This window comes from Eurosta solidaginis, chromosome 3 (genome assembly GCF_040869045.1).
Source record: "Eurosta solidaginis isolate ZX-2024a chromosome 3, ASM4086904v1, whole genome shotgun sequence".
Taxonomy (NCBI): Eukaryota; Metazoa; Arthropoda; class Insecta; order Diptera; family Tephritidae; genus Eurosta; species Eurosta solidaginis.
The window spans coordinates 161,949,085-161,969,899 of NC_090321.1; the positions used below are offsets into that span (position 1 = coordinate 161,949,085).

At 37.4% G+C, this 20,815-nt stretch overlaps 1 protein-coding gene across 6 annotated transcripts in view; it reads right to left on the reverse strand.

Annotated features, from left to right (window-relative positions):
* The window catches only part of LOC137244509 (uncharacterized protein DDB_G0283357), a 53,824-nt gene that overhangs the window by 26,217 nt on the left and 6,792 nt on the right, over window positions 1-20,815 (reverse strand). For 5 of the 6 annotated variants that reach the window (XM_067773573.1, XM_067773575.1, XM_067773576.1 and 2 more), the window contains one exon: window positions 4,223-4,278. The gene's annotated coding sequence lies outside the window, so the exon portion shown is untranslated. Of the gene's footprint in view, window positions 1-4,222; window positions 4,279-18,669; window positions 18,980-20,815 lie in introns of those variants that run through there. The other variant, XM_067773574.1, reaches the window with a different exon arrangement.

The window sequence follows — 20,815 nt, forward strand, 5'->3', positions numbered from 1 at the left end:
TAAACATAGATGTAGATTTAAACTTAGTTTAACAGTCTTAAACTTTTAAAGTTAATTACATCGCTTTTGGGACAGAAGAATTTGGCCAATTCTTCTTTTCCAAAGGGGAATGATGTATGGTAACCCTTACGGTAAGTGTTGCGTGACCATAAAGTCAAGCAATCCCTATTGAACACAACAATAATTCACAATAAGGGTTGCCTGTCAAAGCAACATTCACAATGAGGGTTACCTCACAAAATGTCAAATTGAATGACGCCAGATTTTTACGCGCATTCAACTCGAGCAGTCATCTAAATTTTCGCTAAGTAATATCGTGTACGCAAAAAATAAATTGGTGTGACACAAATAAAACCAACATTATTGTAAAAGTACGAGTGTTTTATTTTAATTGTGGTGATCAAATATTTCAACAGTCGTGAAATACAGTGCGTGCATGCAAACCTGCACATCAATTTGCACGATTCTATACTGTCTGAGACACATGGAGACCATTTTGGCCACGCCGGAATCGGTCTCGCCACAGTTTTCTTTTCTGAAATTGCTGCCTAAGTAAATGGTAAAGCCTTAATAGAGTTACTCCTAAACCAGAAAATTTTCAACATTTATAGTGCATGGAGAGAACATAAATTGCTACCCCGTGTATCAGCTGATAATCACAAACGCGCTGTCAATGACATTAAAAATCAATTAGCAATTATCGCTTCTATTTCAATTTTCTTCGCTAAAAATTTGTGAAGTAACGGAAGTGAATTGTCACGATCAGCTGGATTAGCAGGGTTACATTGCGCTGCCAGCAGGCAACAATTTTTACAAAAGAAAGAGATACCCCATAAATCCGTTGCCTGCTTTTTAGAATGGAACAAAATATATTTACAACCCTTGCGCAGCGTACAAAAAGCGTAACACATGTTCCAGAAAAGAAAACGCTATCAAATTCTAACTTTTGAACTAAGTCACCTGGCGCTATGCAGATTGGCTGTTTTTGTAGGAATGATTCTTATTCAGTGGAAAACATTGTTTGAAATAAACACGCAAACTCACCAGGAAAACGCCATATGTGACCTTGATACCATGTATTATTGGTCTACACTGGGATCTAAAAAACATTTTTCCCAAAGAGGATGAGGTTACACTGACCACTTTTCCAAAATTTCTAAGACCCCAACCCAGATGTTCCCCTTCTAATAATATCGTAACGATTGGAAACTTATTGCCACCCTTTCCCTTGCTAGCAAAATGATATCAATATCATCAGAAGGCTGTCGCTCTGACAAAAGCTTGTATTATCGCCGTTTGGATCTGTTGAACGAATTATCTTCTCCAGCATTTGGTTGAACGCATAGCACGAAAGGAAGTATCCTTGCCTGTAGCCTTTTTTGATTTAAAATGACTCGGAGAGGTTCTTCCCAATCCTTATGAAGCTGGTGGTGTTACTTAAGCTCGTTTGACAAAGGCTTATCTTTGCAGGAAACTTAAATTCAGACATAGCAGGATGGGTTGAACTAACATAGACTGAATGAGTCCATAAAGCAGCATACAAGCAACTCTGTTTCGCGCTGTCAAAGGCTGGTTTGAAGTCGTCAAAAAGATGATGCGCATCGGGTAAATAATAAATTTACCATGTCTGAAGCTCCAATCAGTTCGTTGACTTCGCTTTGCAAAAAAATTTGAAAAAGTAGTGAAAAGCTTATCCAAAAACAAATAAAATTTTTTTTCTGATATTTTTGTTTAAGTTCTTAAAAAATGCCACAGGAATCATCTAAACCTTGTTTTGTACATTGAAATTGTGATAGAAAAATACTAATTTTCGACACCCTGTATTATCATGGCGTATTTGGGTCACCCCGTAATGTATTCTACAATGACAACATTTTCGCCAAGTTTGGTGGATTTTAGAGAACTCAAGTTTTACGTGTTGGAACACTTGGTATGAACACTTCACTTAAACTGCCTTACTTGTTTTCTACTCAATTTAAAACATACCATCTCATAAAAAAAATTCTTCACTTTTGGTCAAGGTTCAGAAATACTCACATGGATTGGATAAAGTCGATAATTTTTACTGAGTATGAGTACTAGCATCGATACTTTGGTCCGAACATTTTAAATGAGTACTGGTATCACTATCACATTGCTTTTGTGCTGATCCTATATTGCTGTATATCGTTATAATCTTTGTCTCGGATTGGTTATAAGTACAAACAGAAATTTCCTATATGGCCATAAAGTCGAATTAAGAAAGGTCATATGACCATTTGAAGTGATCATAAATTCAATTGGCCTTTCTACCGTTAACCTTATGTAACCAGCACATAAACGGAAGCCGAAAAAATATTTATTTTAGCGAAAAATCTGATTAAAAACAGGTCTGCCAAAAATTTCCTGATATAAGAACTCATTTAACTAAAACTGTACTGCTTTTCCAATATTCTGGTTTCACTGCGAACGGAAATATGATAAAAAAAACTTTAGTTCAACTTTTGTATGTTAAGTTCATGCTGCTGTAATTTTTTCTATTTTTGTAATAGCATCGATGAGGTTATGACCTTTTCCCCGAAATAATCATAAGGTAAAACGGAAATTTCCTAAATAGCTACTTCTTCACATTTTTAAAGGCCATTCAACTTATGGCTATGTAAAGTGGTCATAAGGCCAATGGACCTTATAGCCATTTGAAGTGGTCAAAATGTCAGTTGTCTTAATGACCCTTGACCTTATGTAACCCCACCTTATCGGCGTTTGCTTTGACGAGGACATCAACCACTCGCAACTGCCGGGAATCGGTACCTCATCCCAAAAGAATTCAGACATTCCAGGTCCGTCTTATATTATGGTCACTAAAATCATAATCCGTTGCACGATTACCGCGGTTATGAAATAGACCGGGTCGATTCCCATACAAAAAAAAAAAAAATATGAAAGTCCGCCCCTAAATTTAAAGCTTATGTTGAGGGGGTTTTGGATAAAGGATATTCTAGAGGGATAAAAAGACGTCACAGCTCGAAAAGACATTGAAAATAAATATGCAGAGTTCCAAGACCAAAATAATGATGTACGAATATCCAAAATTAAATGTCAAACAACCAAGTTACAATAAAAAAATTGTGTCTACTGTATTTCGAAGAATCAAAAATAATTTGAGAACATTTTTCCGAAACCCTCTCAACATATTGTTGCGAATGTTGACATCACTAGGCTGTTAGTAAATAATCACGCAACAACAAAAACATGAAGCAAGCCACACTTGTGTACATGAATACATCAGTCATCATTTATACATACAAGGCAACGAAGAGATATTTCACACACATACATATGGTCATCAACCGAAGTTGTTACTCACACATACGCACGCATATATGAAGATCAATTACCAAGCAGGAGATACAGCAGTTATAGAAGGCGAAACGTCTACAATTTAGTATAAATATGCGAATGAAGCAACGGAGAGTATAAAAGCAGCGCAAGCTGAGTATTCAGTATTCAGTTTGATTTAAACACGCTATCAGTTGTGAAGTGAAGTATAATTGTACTAGTCCCAAAGTAGTCAAATAAACACTGTTTTGCAATACGGAATATTGGAGTGATTTATTCAACAGTTTAGTGATTCGAGCGTTAGCAGAAGGTTTCCAATAGGCGGAATTTCCCGAAATCCGTTACAATATGCTTAAAATTTAGGGGCGGACTTTTAGAACTTTTTTGTGCCACCCGGTTATGCAATTCTTTTAATTTTGTGTGTGTTGATTTAATTACTTAAAAAATAATAATTTTATCCCCTTAAAATTAATGACACTGCTATACGATGATTTACATGTGTGAAGGTATTATGTCACAAAAATTAAAATTACAGATCAAGTTTCAAACACAAATCATATGGACATTAACAGCGCATTATGTACATATATATTTTAAAATGTTTCAGGATGCCGACTGTTTAACGAAATCTTTCTATGCATGCAAAACAATCATCGGGGCACAAAATCCAAAAGTGCGACATCTGCGATCGTAACTCAAATTGTGAGTGTGTATGAGATTACAATTTCCTGTATGAAAATTGGGAAAGTTTAAGGAGCACATCAATATGTAGACAAAAAACCCAAGTTTCGACAAGGATTATTACGCAATAATCAATGCACTGTGACGGATCTACGAGCATGCAAATATTTTCTGTCTTCTGATTTTGTGATGGACGAAAGAAATATTAATTGAATTAATTTACCTTAAAATGTTGGATACCGTTGATAGATTGACTGTTTGTTTATTTTTAGGTTATACCTGAAATAGAAAATCAAATAACTGATTAAGTAAGAATATTGGGAAGATATGTACATTCATTAATTCCTAGTTAAATGGTAATTAATTCTGGTTTGAATTTTTTTGTATAATTGACTTAAAAATTTATGTTAATGGTTTTTCCTTACATAAGATTTTTTCACAGTACTTATACAAATAAACAAATACACGAACCATATGAAATTTTGTCTCTGCATCGTCACTTTTGTCTTGGTTATTATAAGAATGAAAGAAAGGATGATAGTTAACCACACCACTTGGCCCATTTTTTCCCATTAGAATAAATTATAATTCACTCATTTCTGTATATGCACTTCATATTGTAACGAATTTACTTGCAAATCCTCTTATTTGCAATCCTCTGCTAAGTTCGAATCACTAAACTGTTGAATAAATAACTCCAATATTGAATAATGGAAAAATGGCCTTTATTAAATTACTTCACAATAAGACTTATACTTTGCTACTCGCTGGCTTAATAACCAAACTGATTGATAACTCAAATTAAACTCTACTATTGGCCGCCAGATCGCGTGCTTAATCAATAACTGATTGATTTCTCAACTCAAACTGAATTATAGCGCCTCTACATCTGTTGCCTTTTATATCCTTTGGTTTCCTCGTTCGCATTTTTCCAGAATGTACTAGCATTGTCCATGAGCTCTCAAACTTCTCAGATATATGAATGTGTTTGCGCATTGACTCTCCGCTGCTCGTATTCGTACATGGTACATATGTGTAGACGCATTATTTATTCGTTTATGTAGATACATAAAGATTGAATTATTGATGTGAATGTTTGTAGTTTACAGTCTCTCGCGCGCACATAGGCGTATAAGTAAATGCATCTGTGTGTGACATCTCTCTGGGCTGCCTTATATATGTGTATACTTGATTTGATTATTAACGTAAATACTGCTTGGCATGGCCTTAGCATCGCCTTAGTGATGGGATAACTTAGTGATGCTAATATCCGTGACACTGCCCTCCACCTAAGTCTGATCGTCCCGATCAGACAAATCTCTCGATCTAAACGTTGCCAGCCTTTCCAAATGGACCACTTTCATTTTGGTTCGTGGTTTACCGATGGTTTGTATGCGGTACACTACATCGTTGATCCGTTTTACAACTTTGTATGGGCCTTCCCAATTACACTGCAATTTCGGGGACAAACCTTTTTTACGTTGTGGGTTGTATAACAGCACCAAATCTCCTTCTTGAAAACCTTCTGAATTAATTGCTTTATCATATCTGGCTTTCATCTTGTTACTCATAATCTTTGTTCGTTGCCTTATCAGATCATGTATTTCTCTTAGCTCTTCTTCCAAATCACTAGTGGATTTCCTGACATTTCTCTCCGCATTGGCATCTATCCCAAACTTCAAATCAGCTGGCAGTCTAAGGTCATTGCCAAAAATTACTTTTGCAGGGGTTTGGCCCGTTGTCTCATGCACTGCTGATCGGTAAGCCATCAAGAATAATGGTATGCGGATATCCCATTCTTTATGGTACTTGTCTACTACTTTCCTTAAGTGCTCCTCCAATGTTCTATTGAATCGTTCTACCATACCATCGGATTGAGGATGCAATGCAGTTGTCCGTGTTTTTCGAATGCCAATGACTTACACATTTCCTGGAATACAGCTGATTCGAAATTCCTGCCTTGGTCAGAATGTAACTCCATTGGTACACAATACCTTGCAACCCATTCGTTTTTAACCACTTCTGCTACTGTTTCTGCTTCTTGGTTTGGGATTGGGTATACCTCTGGCCATTTACTGAAATAATCCATAACCACCAGTACGTATTTGTTTCCGCGGTTGCTAGTAGGAAATGGACCTGCGACATCCATGGCGATCCTTTCAAATGGCGCATCTGAGTTATATTGCTTCATCTGGCCATGACTTCGTGTTCTGGGCCCTTTCGCTCTGCTGCAAACCTCGCAGTTCGCAATCCACTCAGTGACCGACTGACGGCAACCAACCCAATAGAATCTCTGTTTAATCTTCTCGAGTGTCTTCGTGATTCCAAGATGACCTCCGCTTTGACCATTATGCAGCTCGCTGATCACGTCAGGAATCCTCTTTCTGGGAACAACTATCAGTTTATTCTTGTATTTACCATCCTCACTCTCCCATACTCGATGAAGGCGACCGGATATCAATTCTAAACTGTTCCACTGTGCCCAATATGACTTCGCAATGGGACTCTCTGCTGACATCTCTTCTCTGTTTGGTCTTTCATTTCGTTCGAGCCCTTGCATAACACGTGACAGATCTGCATCTTCTAGCTGGCACTTTCTTAGCTGTTCCTTGTCCCATTCAATTGTACATGTTATATTCATTAGCCGGACATCTATAATGTCTTCTTTAGCCTCGGCTTTTGAACAGTGCTCGCATTCCAGACTACATTGTCTTCGTGACATTGCATCAGCATTTCCATGGGTACTACCTTTTCGATGCTCAATGGAAAAGTCATAGCTTTGTAGTCGCTCGATCCACCGTGCCAATTGTTCTTCCGGATTACGGAACTGCAGAAGCCATTTCAACGCTGCGTGATCTGTCCTGACACGGAATCGCTGGCCGTAGAGGTATTTGTGAAAATGTTTAATGCACTCTACCAATGCCAACAGCTCTCTCCGCGTAACACAGTAGTTCCTCTCTGGTTTTCCAATCGAACGGCTATAATATGCAACTACCTTCACCTGTCCATCGACCAGTTGTGATAAAACGCCTCCTATAGCATATCCATTCGCATCTGTATCTAGAATAAATGTTGCTCCTGGAATCGGATATGCTAACATTGGCGCAGTGCACAAACGCTCCTTCAATGTTTGGAAAGCCACTTCTTGCTCCGTCTTCCATTCAAAAGCTTTGTTTTTTCTTGTAAGCTCATGGAGGCTATGGGCTACGCTGGAAAAATTTGGTACAAATCGGCGGTAATATGTGCACAGCCCAAGAAAACTTCTCAATTCATGTATGTTCTGTGGTCTTGGCCAATCCTTTACAGCCTCTATTTTTTCGTTCGCAGTGCAGATGCCCTCTGTCGTTACCTTGTGACCCAAATAATTAACTTCCTTTTTAAACAGCGCACACTTTTTGGGACTTAACTTCAGACCAGCGCCAGCTATTCTCTGGAAAATTTCCTCCAAGTTCTTAAGATGTTCACCAAAGTTCTTGCCCAATACGATGATGTCGTCCAGGTACACCAAGCATGTTTTCCAATGTAGTCCTTTCAGTACCTGGTCCATGAGTCTCTCAAAAGTAGCTGGTGCATTACAAAGTCCAAAAGGCATCACTGTAAATTGCCAAAGACCATCACCGACACTGAAGGCTGTTTTCTCTTTATCTTCCTCCTTCACCTCCACTTGCCAGTAGCCGCTTTTCAAGTCCAGCGTGGAAAACCATTTCGTACCAGATAGCGAGTCCAGAGTGTCGTCAATTCTTGGCAATGGGTAGCTATCCTTTTTCGTTACGTCATTCAACTTCCGGTAGTCCACGCAAAACCTCATTTTTCCATCCTTCTTTTTTACAAGTACTACCGGTGAGCTCCATGGACTAGCTGATGGTTCGATGACGCCGCTGTCGCTCATTTCTTGAATGATTTGACTCACAACTTCCCGCTTCGCCAGTGGAACACTACGTGGAGCTTGACGGATCGGCCTCGCATCTCCAGTGTCAATTTGATGTTTCACAACGTTGGTGCGGCCTGGTTTAGAATCATCCTGGTCAAATATGTTCGCGTACTTTAGGAGCAGTTGTTTTGCCTTACTCTGATATGCTTCCTCTAGCCCCTGCATCCATGCCGTGATGTCATTTGAAAGATCAGTATTACTAGCTGAAACGTGTTCCTGGAGCTGTTCACAGTTAATAACTACTTCAGCCTCTTGGCATCTTCCCAAAATAGCTCCTTTAGTCAGTTTGGGTGGTGACTTGAACTCATTGAGTACTCTTACCGGAATACGTCCATCTTGTTTTGTCATAGCCAGGGTTTTTCCTACAAGTATGTTTGGTGCTGATTTGTTTGCTGCTTCAACAACCCACAATTTGTTTGTCCCACAATCTCCATCAACCTTTGCCCAGATGACTGCTTCGGATTTTGGTGGTATTTGTTGACTCTCTTCCACCAGTACTCGTTTACTGCTGTAGCCTCTCTCGTAGCCGAAATTAAGTGGTACATCCATGTTTTTATATCGCATCGTCTTGCTTTGCATGTCGATCTTGATGCCCTGGTCGATTAAGAAGTCCACTCCAATTATGATTTCATCAAAAATTTCTGCCACTATAACATTGTGTACTACCGTGACGTTCCCAATTGCGACTTCACATTCTACTTCTCCAATAACCTGGGTGTCCTCTCCCGTGGCTGTACGTAATCTTGCTCCAAGCAATGGTCTTATCTTTTTGTTGACTAAATCCGCTCGAATGATGGAATGAGATGCACCCGTATCTACAGTCAGTAACCGTTCCTTTCCGTCCACATGTCCTCCAACAGTAAGATTGCTCGATCTTCTTCCAATCTGCGAGATAGAGATTATGGGGCATTCAATTGCGGGAGCCAGCTGTCGCCCCTTGCGGCTGACTCGATTTAGTTTAACGATTGAGTGGTCTTGGATATTTGCTCATCACCTTCTGCTCTGCGTTTACGACCACCCACATTGTTGGAGCTATTGGGACCGCTGCTGCAATGTCGTGCAATATGACCTGGGTTGCCGCACTTGAAACATTTAATAACTCCGGCATTTTTCTGTTGTGATCCCTTCAGTGCTTCCAAAATAGTGTCTACCTAATCTGGTCTTTCCACTTCTACACGATGAGCTTTGTATGCTGGTTTACTCAATAGTGAGGCCGTTTCCTGAGTCAATGCATGTGATACCGTTTCAGCAAATGTCAGTTTTGGGTTTGCGTATGTAGCTCGCTTCGTTTCCACGTCCCGTATGCAATTTATGAAACTCTGGATTTTTACCCTTTCAGTGTATTCCACGGGTGCGTCCGCATTTGCAAGATGAGCCAGTCTTTCAATATCTGAAGCAAACTCCTGCAATGTCTCATTTGCTTTTTGGTAGCGGTTTTGCAACTCCATTTGGAATATCTGTTTTCTATGCTCGCTTCCGTAACGTCTCTCTAAAGCGTTCATCAATGTTTCGTAATGGTTCCGCTCGTACTCTGGGATGGTCTGTAAGATTTCCGCGGCAGGCCCTTTCAGTGCCACGAACAGAGCTGCAACTTTATCTTCAGCATTCCATTGGTTCACTGCTGCGGTCTTCTCAAACTGTAGCTTAAAGACCTGAAAAGGAACGGAACCGTCAAAGGATGGTGTCTTTACCTTTGGATTACTCGCTGAAACAGCTGGGCGATTTAGTTGTAACTGCTCCATACGACCTTTTAAATCATCTACTTCTGCCTGAAATTGAGCCATTTTTGCATCCTGCGCTTCCAGTTTTGATGACACCTGTTCCAAAATTTCTGCCGTCATTTCAGATATACGTGCCTCTTGCGCTTCCAATTGAGATGCCATATATGTCTTTTGGTCTTCCAGTTGAGATGACACTTGCGACGTCATTTCTGAAATACGTGCCTCCTGTGATTCCAGTTGGGATGCCATATATGTCTTCTGTGACTCCAGTTGGGATGTTATATTTGTCTTTTGTTCTTCTAGTTGTGATGACATGTTGGTGGATATTTGTGATGACATTTCGGACATTTGTGCCGATATTGCAGCCAATATCATGTTCAAGTCTGTGTTTGTAACTGTCTGCGATGTTTCGTTTTTCTCTTCAATTTTTGTTGTTGTTTCGTCCCCATCAGGATAAAAAACAAACTCGTCCACATCAATTCCTTGCGACTCCATTACCTCTCGTGGCCGTGCTTGAAGTTCGATCTTATTGCCGGTTGTATTTAATCCACGGTTCTCCAACTCCTTTTTCAGTTGCTGGATCTTCAATTCACTGAACTTTGCCATGTCCAAGTTGTATTCCCAATCTTCGGAATTTATTCAAAAATTCCTCTTCTGACACCAATTGTAACGAATTTAATTGAAAATCCTCTTATTTGCAATCCTCTGCTAAGTTCGAATCACTAAACTGGTGAATAAATAACTCCAATATTGAATAATGGAAAAATGGCCTTTATTAAAGTACTTCACAATAACACTTATACTTTGCTACTCGCTGGCTTAATAACCAAACTGATTGATAACTCAAATTAAACTCTACTATTGGCCGCCAGATCGCGTGCTTAATCAATAACTGATTGATTGCTCAACTCAAACTGAATTGCAGCGCCTCTACATCTGTTGCCTTTTATACCCTTTGGTTTCCTCGTTCGCATTTTTCCAGAATGTACTAGCATTGTCCATGAGCTCTCAAACTTCTCAGATATATGCATGTGTTTGCGCATTGACTCTCCGCTGCTCGTATTCGTACATGGTACATATGTGTAGACGCAATTATTTATTCGTTTATGTAGATACATAAAGATTGAATTATTGATGTGAATGTTTGTAGTTTACAGTCTCTCGCGCGCACATAGGCGTATAAGTAAATGCATCTGTGTGTGACATCTCTCTGGGCTGCCTTATATATGTGTATACTTGATTTGATTATTAACGTAAATACTGCTTGGCATGGCCTTAGCATCGCCTTAGTGATGGGATAACTTAGTGATGCTAATATCCGTGACAATATTTTCTATTATTGTTCTAAGTATATAATTTTCTTTTGTTGTGTTTATTATTCATTCATTCTTAGTTGCTTGATTCCATGCATTTACATAAACTATTTTACATATTTACAGCGATAATCATTTGTTCACAGTTAAAAAAGGGGCGTAGAAACAGAAAGGTGATGCTTTGTTCCGTCTTAAACTCTTGGAAGTTTTTGGGCGCCTTGCATCAATAGCATTAGGCAATTTTTTTCTTTCGAGGATATCTAAAACACGAACGCCTAAGGTTGTCAGATATGAATGTTAGAAAACAGTATAATGGGCCAGAAAACAGTATATACAAATGCGGTATTTTGTTACCGTAGGTGTGACCGTATAATCGACACTTTTAAAATCCCGACAGGCCACAATCGAAATAATTTTCAGAAATACGCAAAACAGGCTAAAAACAAATTACCGACAAAGCAAGATCCTGACAACTCTAAATCCCGACCAGACCCAATCCAGAGAAATTGTGTGTAATAACAGAAGAACAGAGCCCACATCTGACACTTTTTATACCTAGTGTGCTTGTACATAAGGATATTATAATTTAAATTGGATAACGGTAGTACGTTATCACCTAAAATTAAAATTTTTTTTTTTTTGAAAGGCTTAATATTTTGTTTTCTTTTTGACATTATAGTCCGGTTGTTTACGAGAGAACTGTAAATTCAATCTCACTTTGCTAAATATACATCAGTGTATATTTAAGTTATATAATTTTGACAAGATTATGAAAAACAAAATAAAATTTTTTTCTTGCAAATTTTTTTTATTTTCACAAATTCAAAATTTTTTTCTTGCTAAACCAAAAAGTGCCTACGTTTACGTGAGGTCGCTTCTCCTCTTCACTTTCTACCCTTTATCGTCTACCTTTCTTCCTCATATTTTACGCCCCCCAACGTTCGAGCCAGGGGCCTTTTCTCACGGACCGTCTCATACACATATGGAATCTATATATTAAATATTGCATACCTGCGTCAGCTTCCCAAACGATTTCAATATCTTTGTTTTTGTAAACCAGTATGAAACTATTGTAGCACTATAATCAGAAAAACACTTACCTAATATCAGGAAAAATATTTCCCAAAAAAGGTCTTTAAATTGAGGAAAACTTAATATGTTAATTCTTTTTATATAATTTTCTCCATTTTTAAGAATATTACTCCTATAACTAAGGAAAAGAATACATCTTAGTTTGTGAGAAAATACTTGACTAAATTAAAGGTAGTGTTTCAATGGCGCAAAATCGATCTCATTTTTTCGTTTCAGGAGTTTTTAAGATTTTTTTGAGTATACATTTTTAAGAATCACATACATTTTCATGTATGTACATATGTATATGATATAGAATTGAGACTTTCTCTTGCCCAATAATATTCCTCCCAGCGATGTATCTACCCTCCCAGTAAACAGATACATTTTTCATTTTGTAGCTTCTCCAAAAAATTTTTTTGTTTCTTCTTGCATCTCCCTGCTCTTCTCCATCTTTAATCCCTGTCATTCCACTTCCTTAATTTTTCCCTCTTCTACTCCAACTTTCTTTTCTCAACCTCCCTCTATTTCTCTTCATCTGATCCCTTCCTCTTGATTCCCCGCCTTCTTATTTTCCCGTCGCACTATCTCCATTCTTTTCTCCATTTTATTCTCCCACTTTATTTCATTTCCCTCACCCTCTCTATTTTTCTTCCCACTTCTCTCTTAATGCACGCTTCTAACCAATTGCTATCTCAAATCCAAGTAGCTTGGTGGGTTTTTCCGATCTGGTACCTGATAATACTGATACCCATAAATCAATGCGTGTCGAAGCGAAGGAAGCAAATCGGACCACAAATACGATTTTTTGAAATATTTCGGTCCATGCGCCACCTATCGGAGTTTTGTTTTTCTTATTATTGCATTGTCATCGGGTTCTGAACTATATTCCAAGCTTATCGGGAAGCTACTTAAATTTCAATTACTAAATTCGTGCCGGCCAGCCAGCCTGTCCAGTCAAGCTGTATAAAACCGTTTAAAATGTATTTTGTTTTTTTTTTTTATTTTTGTATGCTACACTGACGTATTTAGAAATACTCCGTATGAGTTTACTATGAAAGTTGTATTCTTAAACAACATATTAACCTTATAATTGAAGCTTACGCTAAACCTTTAAAACTGGCGTAGCTCTTTCAGTGCCAGAGAAATCAGCCGCAGAACTAAACTTTCCCAAATTACAAAACTTTAATTGCGTTTTCCCAAAAAAATAAAATTTTGCGTTAAATATGTTTACAATAAAACGTTCAAATATGGTGGCGCATAGGGCCGCCCAATGATGCAATACAACCAGACAGGTGAAGTCATCAATACAAAATGGAGTTGCATTTGACAAAATTCGCCCTCATAATTGTAAGAGTTGCTTCTTGAATTATCTACAGTATTGATTTTTTCAGTATCATAAAAAAATACTACATTAATGCCTTTCTGAAATATGAAGTAACTTGCAGGAAAATAACGTTTTCGGTCTATATTTCCTTCGTAGGAGGGTTTATTTTATTTTCTGAGTGGAAATGGACAAGTATGTATTAGTCGGTTGAATATCTGAATCTTCGGAGCATCCCATTGTCCACAAATAAGGAATATGGAAACAGACTTTTGACGTGCGTGAGATGATTGACGACCTGGAGGTGCGTATGGTGTTGACAAAAAACGGTCGAGTTGATGGCAAAAAGTTGAAATTTGGAACAATCAGATTATTTAAGCGATTAGATCTAGGAAATATAAGCTTTTCGTATAAGTAAGAGGGTGTCTGTGGCAATGTAATTATGGATATCACAGCCCAAAAGCAAAAACTTCCAAGCAGAAACATGGCCGACTGTATACATACGGTGATATATGATTGAAGGCTATATCAATTTTATAGGAAGAATAAGTCTAGTTTATTGTATATTAACTCTGAATAAGTGATTGTCGGCAACACTAGCTGAATGGCCAGTTTTTTACGTATAACAGCTGGGGTAAACATTGACGATTGCCATAAAATTAATGTAATCTGTGCAGTTAAGGCTAGAATTTACCATAAAGCCAAGATTTTTCACTTTAACCTTTCTTATCGGATTGTTATCGATATGTATGGCTGAAAGGTTACCAATTTCGATATTCTTTCTAGATATCGGCAAAACATAAGATTGATTTGCATTGAGGCAAACACCATACAAGCCCTGCAAGAAATTCTCAGCATTTAATTTAGAGCATAAATCATTCATATAGATAGATGCGTTTAACACAAGCTTATGCATTCCAGTAATAGCGCCCCGATCAACCAAGATGTTGCGTTTATAAATATGAAGGAACATTTCGTGATGTACTGTTATAAACATTCTTCCTATACAACAAAAATACTTGCGAACATATGTTGTTGTAATTTATTTAATAATTTGCGAAACATTTAAACAACGTGACATCAGGACGGAAAAGGCGACAGCTGTTTCGATTATACCTTGTAAATCTCTTCAAAGCCTTTTCTCCCGGGAGTGGGAGTCGAACCCGCACCCCTACGATAGTTGAAATGGTTATAAACGCATTCAGCTACGTCATGCCTTAGTTGTTGTAAAGTTTTTCCCAATTGCCTTCTTTTTGCATATTTTAATCTTTTATTATAAAATTAAAAAAAATTGCTTCAAATAAATGTTTTCATACATTTAAAAAAAAAAAAGCAATACGGGCAATCCCCGATTAAATCATATGTTGTTGTAGTTGTTGTAGCGATAAGGACACTCCCCAAAGGCCTTGGGAAGTGTTATCGATGTTGATGGTCCTTTGTCGGACGCAGATCCCGTACGTTCCGGTACCAAGCACAATAAAGGTACTAGCCCGACCATCTCGGGAACGATTTGGTATGACCACATGAAACTTTCTAGGCCATAACGCCCTCCCACCCCTAGATCCATCAGGAGCCTCGGCTGTAAATGAAATAGGATTCGCCACGGGTAGGGGAGGTTGACAATTGGGTTGGAGAAGCTATATATTGCGCTGGCAACCCCTTGTCAGGGTTGCGCTACACAAACCCTTGAATCGATTTGGTATTTTAGTCGCCTCTTACGACAGCCATACCTACCGCGGGTACATTCTAAACCCCTAACCCGCTGGGGTAACATATGTTGTGTCGTGCTCATTTGTTATATTGTAGTTTTTAATTGCAAAAAATGTTAGAATGTCACTTGCAAAGTGTGCCAGCACCCTTAGCCAAAGAAAATGTAAAATTCTTCTTATGCTCAGCTTTCAAAAAAAGTTGCAAGTTGGCTACATTTTCATGTCAGATGGCGCCAGTGTCGCTCAATCTACCTTTCTCGATGCAATCTACTCATAATGAATAGGATTGAGTTAAAAGCATCTATATTGTAACGAATTTAGTGCAATTCCGTTTATTTGCAATCTTCTGCTAACGTTCGAATCACTAAACTGTTGAATAAATAACTCCACTATTCAATAATGCAAAATGGACTTTATTAAAGTACTTCACAATAACACTTATACTTCGCAACTGATTGCTTAAATCAAACTGATTGTCGCGCCTCTACTGTTGCTGCCTTCTATACTTTGTGATTTCTCGTTCGCATCTTCTTGGCGCTTCCATTTCCAGAATCTACTAGTTGGTTATCTGCTATAAATTTCTCAGCTATAACTACAGATTCACAATGTTTATAGCTTCTCTCACAGCTCATGCGCGTGTGTTTGTGAGTAATACTTGCACAATTATTGCATACTTTCAGGAGTATCTCAGATATATGCATGTTGTTGTGCGTTGCTTCTCCGCTGCGTGTACGTACATATGTGTAGACATAATATTAATTTGGTTATGTGCATACAAGTCACTGCTTAGCATCGGCTTAGAGATGACAGCACCCCTTATTGTTCCTAATATTCGCAACAATATGAAAAAGTTCTTATGTGAAAGGGATTTCATTGGTCCACCTAAAATTATCAGCCATGTACATTTGCACATCGTCAGCTTAGGCAAGCTATCGTGGTTGCACTGTAGAAAAATTTCGTTACTAAACAAGCTGAATAATAGAGTTGCAAGGATAGAGCCCTGTGGAATTCCCATGGTCAATGGCTTAGGCTGCGAAAAATCGTAGCCCGTGTTCACTCGCTGATATCTGCCGGTCAAATAGTCCAAACTATTTTCTTAGTTTACTGCATAGTAAAATGTGATTAACGGAGTCAAAAGCCTTTGAGAAGTCTAAGGCGCAGAGCAATGTTAGCTCATTTTTATCGAAGGACAACCGTATATCATCTACAATTTTTAGCAACACAGTTGAGCAGCTGTGTTTGGGTCTCAATCGCGATTGATAGTGAGTAAGTAGTTTCTTGTTTTGGAAATGCAGGGTAATTTGTTCCGAAAGTAGGCACAGGATTTACAACGGCGTCCACAGGTCAGGGAAGCATGATGTTGTAATACAGTGATTACTAATGTGAGTAAGGAAGCTTAATATATATGGAATTATAATTTTAACAAATTTTAGTGAAATACCGTCTCTTCCCATTGAATCTTATTTTAAAAATGCATCTAGCAATATCACTCTCAGATACAGTGGAAAGCTCAAATGAAGTGTGTGAGCAGTGTTGCCATTTTAGCTTCTTTTATACTCAGCTGAGCAGAGCTCACAGAGTATATTAATGCAGTTCGTATAACGGTACCTCGTAGCGGCATAAACTAATCGAGATAGATATAGACTTCGATATATCAAAACGATCTGGGCGAAAAAAGAAATTCTTTTAGCCATGTCCGTCCGTCTGTCCGTAAACACGATAACTTGAGAAAATTTTGAGGTACCTTAATGAAATTTGGTATGTAGGTTCCTGGGCACTCATCTCAGATAGCCATTTAAAATGAACGAAATCGGACTATAACCACGCACACTTTTTCGATATCGAAAATTTCGAAAAACCGAAAAAGTGCGATACTTCATTACCAAAGACGGATAAAGCGATGAAACTTGGTAGGTGGGTTGACCTTATGATGCAGAATAGAAAACTAGCAAAATTTTGGACAATTTACGTAACACCGCCCACTTTTAAAAGGATGTAATTTAAAAGTTTTGCAAGCTGTAATTTGGCAGTCGTTGAAGATATCATGATGGCAGGAACGTTACTCCTATTACTATATGTGTACTACATAAAAATTAGCAAAATTGGATGATGAACATTCCCACTTTAAAAAAATAATTTTAAAAGTAAAATTTTAACAAAAAATTGAATATCTTTACACTATACATACATATATGTAAGTAAATTATGTCAACATTCAACTCCAGTAATGATATGGTGGAATAAAATATACAAATAAAAGAAAATTTCAAAATGGGCGCCCCTCCGCCCTTTTTTATTTAATTTGTATAGAATACTTTTAATGCCATAAGTCGAACAAATATTTACCAATCCTTGTGAAATTTGGAAAGGGCAAAGCTTCTATGACGATAACTGTTTTCTGTGAAAATGGGCGAAATCGGTTTGAAGCCACGCCCAGTTTTTATACACAGTCGACCGTCTGTCCTTCCGCTCGGCCGTTAACACGATAACTTGAGCAAAAATCGATATATCTGTACTAAACTTAGTTCACGTACTTATATGAAATCACTTTATCTTAAAAATGGGCGGAATTCGACTATGACCACGCCCACTTTTTCGATATCGAAAATTTCGAAAAATGAACAAAATGACATAATTCTATACCAAATACGAAAAAAGGGATGAAACATGGTGATTGGATTGGTTGTTTGACGCAAAATATAACTTTACAAAAAACTTTGTAAAATAGGTGTGACACCTACCATATCTTCGCCCACTAACCAGAAGCATGAATGTGCAATTTTTCCGATTTTGTGTTATAGGCCTCGTTATATTATTATATCCTCTAGGTTCTACTTAAATCTAGAGCTTCCTACGCACATGGAAACCCCAATAATTTGCAGTTCCATTTTCATGAATGTGCAATTCAGTCACACAAAGTTGAGCCAGAAAAATGAATGTAGCACTTTCATGTAGCACATTTGTTTCTGGCTGGCAACATGGTAACGATTTTCCTGTTTATATGACACATTCGTTGATATGGCTAAACAATTTTTGAAAAAAAGCAAGAACAGCACACATTGGTATGTTGGAATGTTCCGGTGTACGTGCCTGAAAGTTGGGCACCAACTCGTGGCTCACCAAAACTTTTCGAGGTTCACACACAATTGTATGACGATTTTTTTATTTATAATTATTTTACTCAGGGATCTATAAAACTACCCATGCGATATATATGCTAGTTGAAATACACAAAAGATGAGCTGTATAAGGTATTCTTCATAAAAAATTATACCGATGAAGAATTTTTAATAGCTGAATATCCGAAAAAAAGATAGTTGTTTAATTGAAGACAAACCGATTTATTCGAAGCCGTTGCCTCTTCTCGAATCAAAACTAAAATATTTTAAAAATTGTGTGAAAAACTGTTTATATCAAAAGAATATCATTCTTTTTATAAAAATCTTGAGGGCAACACTTTACCCAAACCCAATATTTCAGAAGTTTCTGATTCTGATGAGAATAAGAACTAGTTCTATGTTTGCAATAATATCTTAAATAAAAACACATTAGTGTATATGAAATTGAATTGAATGTGTAACTTTTTCATTTACATACATACTTTCGATAAGTCAAAACCGCGGATGTTTTCCCAAGTACTGAGATGCTCCGAATCCCAATCCGCCAACAGAATTGGCATAGCAGGAATTGGCTTGGCCCTAACATTATTTAAAAATCAATCTGCAGTGATTTTTTTACAATTCAAGGTTCGATTCGAGCTCAATGCCAGAACAATAATTTTTTTCTAATGATAATTATTATTTATTAAATTTTGATGAGCTCGAGGCAGTTTAAAAAATTTAACCACAGTTTAAATTTTTATATTTCAATTTCATTTGGTCGATATTTCGATCTCATTCTGAGATCATCCTCAGGAACTGTGGACAAAAACAACAATTAGTTAACATGTAAACAATTTTCAATACCACTTACACAATTGAATATGTTTTACCGACTAACAAGATGTACGAAAAAAGAAAGCGTAGAAGTCAAATAAATATGAAAATATAAACAATTTAAAACACCGTAAGTATAAACAAAAATCTACAAAAACAACAATACATAGAATGACGAACAAAAAGGCATAATCATTTGCATTAACAAACAAATGTACATAAGTACATATATATTGGTCATCCCACTGCATTTGTTGTGTTGAGCTGCAATTCTAACTAGAATAGTGTTGTTGCTTAAAGCTAAAGCCCCCGTTACTGATACTTAGCATAGACTTGACTTGACTTGGCGTAAACTTGGCAACTTAGCCACGATTATACTCCACTTGGCGCATAAAATCTGGCATCATAATCAGCGTTGAAATTTATTTTTAAATAAATGTCAATTTGTATGACAAAATGTCAAAATGAAATGGAAACAAACAAATGGCATCTCAATATGTAAACGTCACTTAGAACTTATATGGAAAATCAAAATTCAACAGACTTCTAAGTCAAGTTAAGTTTTGAGTAATCAGTAACATGCAATGTTCATTTAACAGAACTGTAAGTGACAGTTCGCAAGCCAAGTCAAGTCTATGCTAAGTATCAGTAATGGAGCCTTAAGTCGCGGTAAACGCGCGCCAGCTGATCAGTGTATATTTTATAATTCATTTTCGTGTCATTAGGGGTGTTCGTTATGTGCAGCATTTCTAAAGTATATCTTTTGCCGTAATTTTTCTCCTCGTGTAAAATGGATACATTATCGAAATCGGGATAATGCCCGGTATCTTTGCAATGTGATGACAATGCCGTCTTATTGTCCGAAAAACTGCTTCTTAATTTCACATTTGACCTGTGAGCAGAAATCCTTGTCTTGAGTTTCATTTTTGTTGTACCCACATATACCTTTTCGCATAAGTGGGACCCGTCACCATTACACGGAATCCTGTAAACTACATCAGACTTCTCTTGTTTGGGAATTCTATCCTTTGTATTGCTGTAGAGTTTTCTTAGCGTGTGTTTATAAGTTGACACGATCTGATATTTATCTCTGTCATAGAGCTTTGAAAATTTTATTCTTTCCGATATTCCTGGAACATGAACTACTGATTTGTATATTTTTCCCTCTCCTTTGGCTATGTTGGTTCTCTCCTTATTTTCAGTAAAGTATGTTCGAAGTAATTGATTTATAGTTGTCATAGGGAAGTCATTCTTTGTCAAGGCTACTTTTATTTCATCAATATTCTTTTCGTGAAAAATCTTGTCGCTCATCGAGAGAACTCTTCTAATGAAATTGCTTGCGGTGTTTATAATTGTTTTTTTGTCATGTTTTGAATTAAAATTAATAAGTCTTCCAGATGCCGTGGGCTTTTTATACCAGTCAATCAACAATTTGTTATTCTTTCTGATAATAAGAGTGTCTAAGTAGGGTAGCTCTCCATCTTTTTCCGTTTCTATTGTAAACTGAATTGATTTATTGAAGTTGTTAAGATCGTTGAGCATCTTGTCGACATCTTGTGTCCTAACAATCGCGAACAAGTCGTCAGCGTACTTAGTTAATAAGCGCGGTTTGTTGGCAGTTTCCATCATGAATTTGGATAGTAGTTCATCCATGACTATATTCGCTACGACAGGTGATGCTGGTGATCCCATAGGCATTCCTGACCGTTGCTCATATATTTTTTCATTATATTTAAAGTAACGATTTTCCATTATGCAAAATTTAACTATGTTTAAAAACAGCTCTTGCGTTAACTTTGTATGGTATTTTAT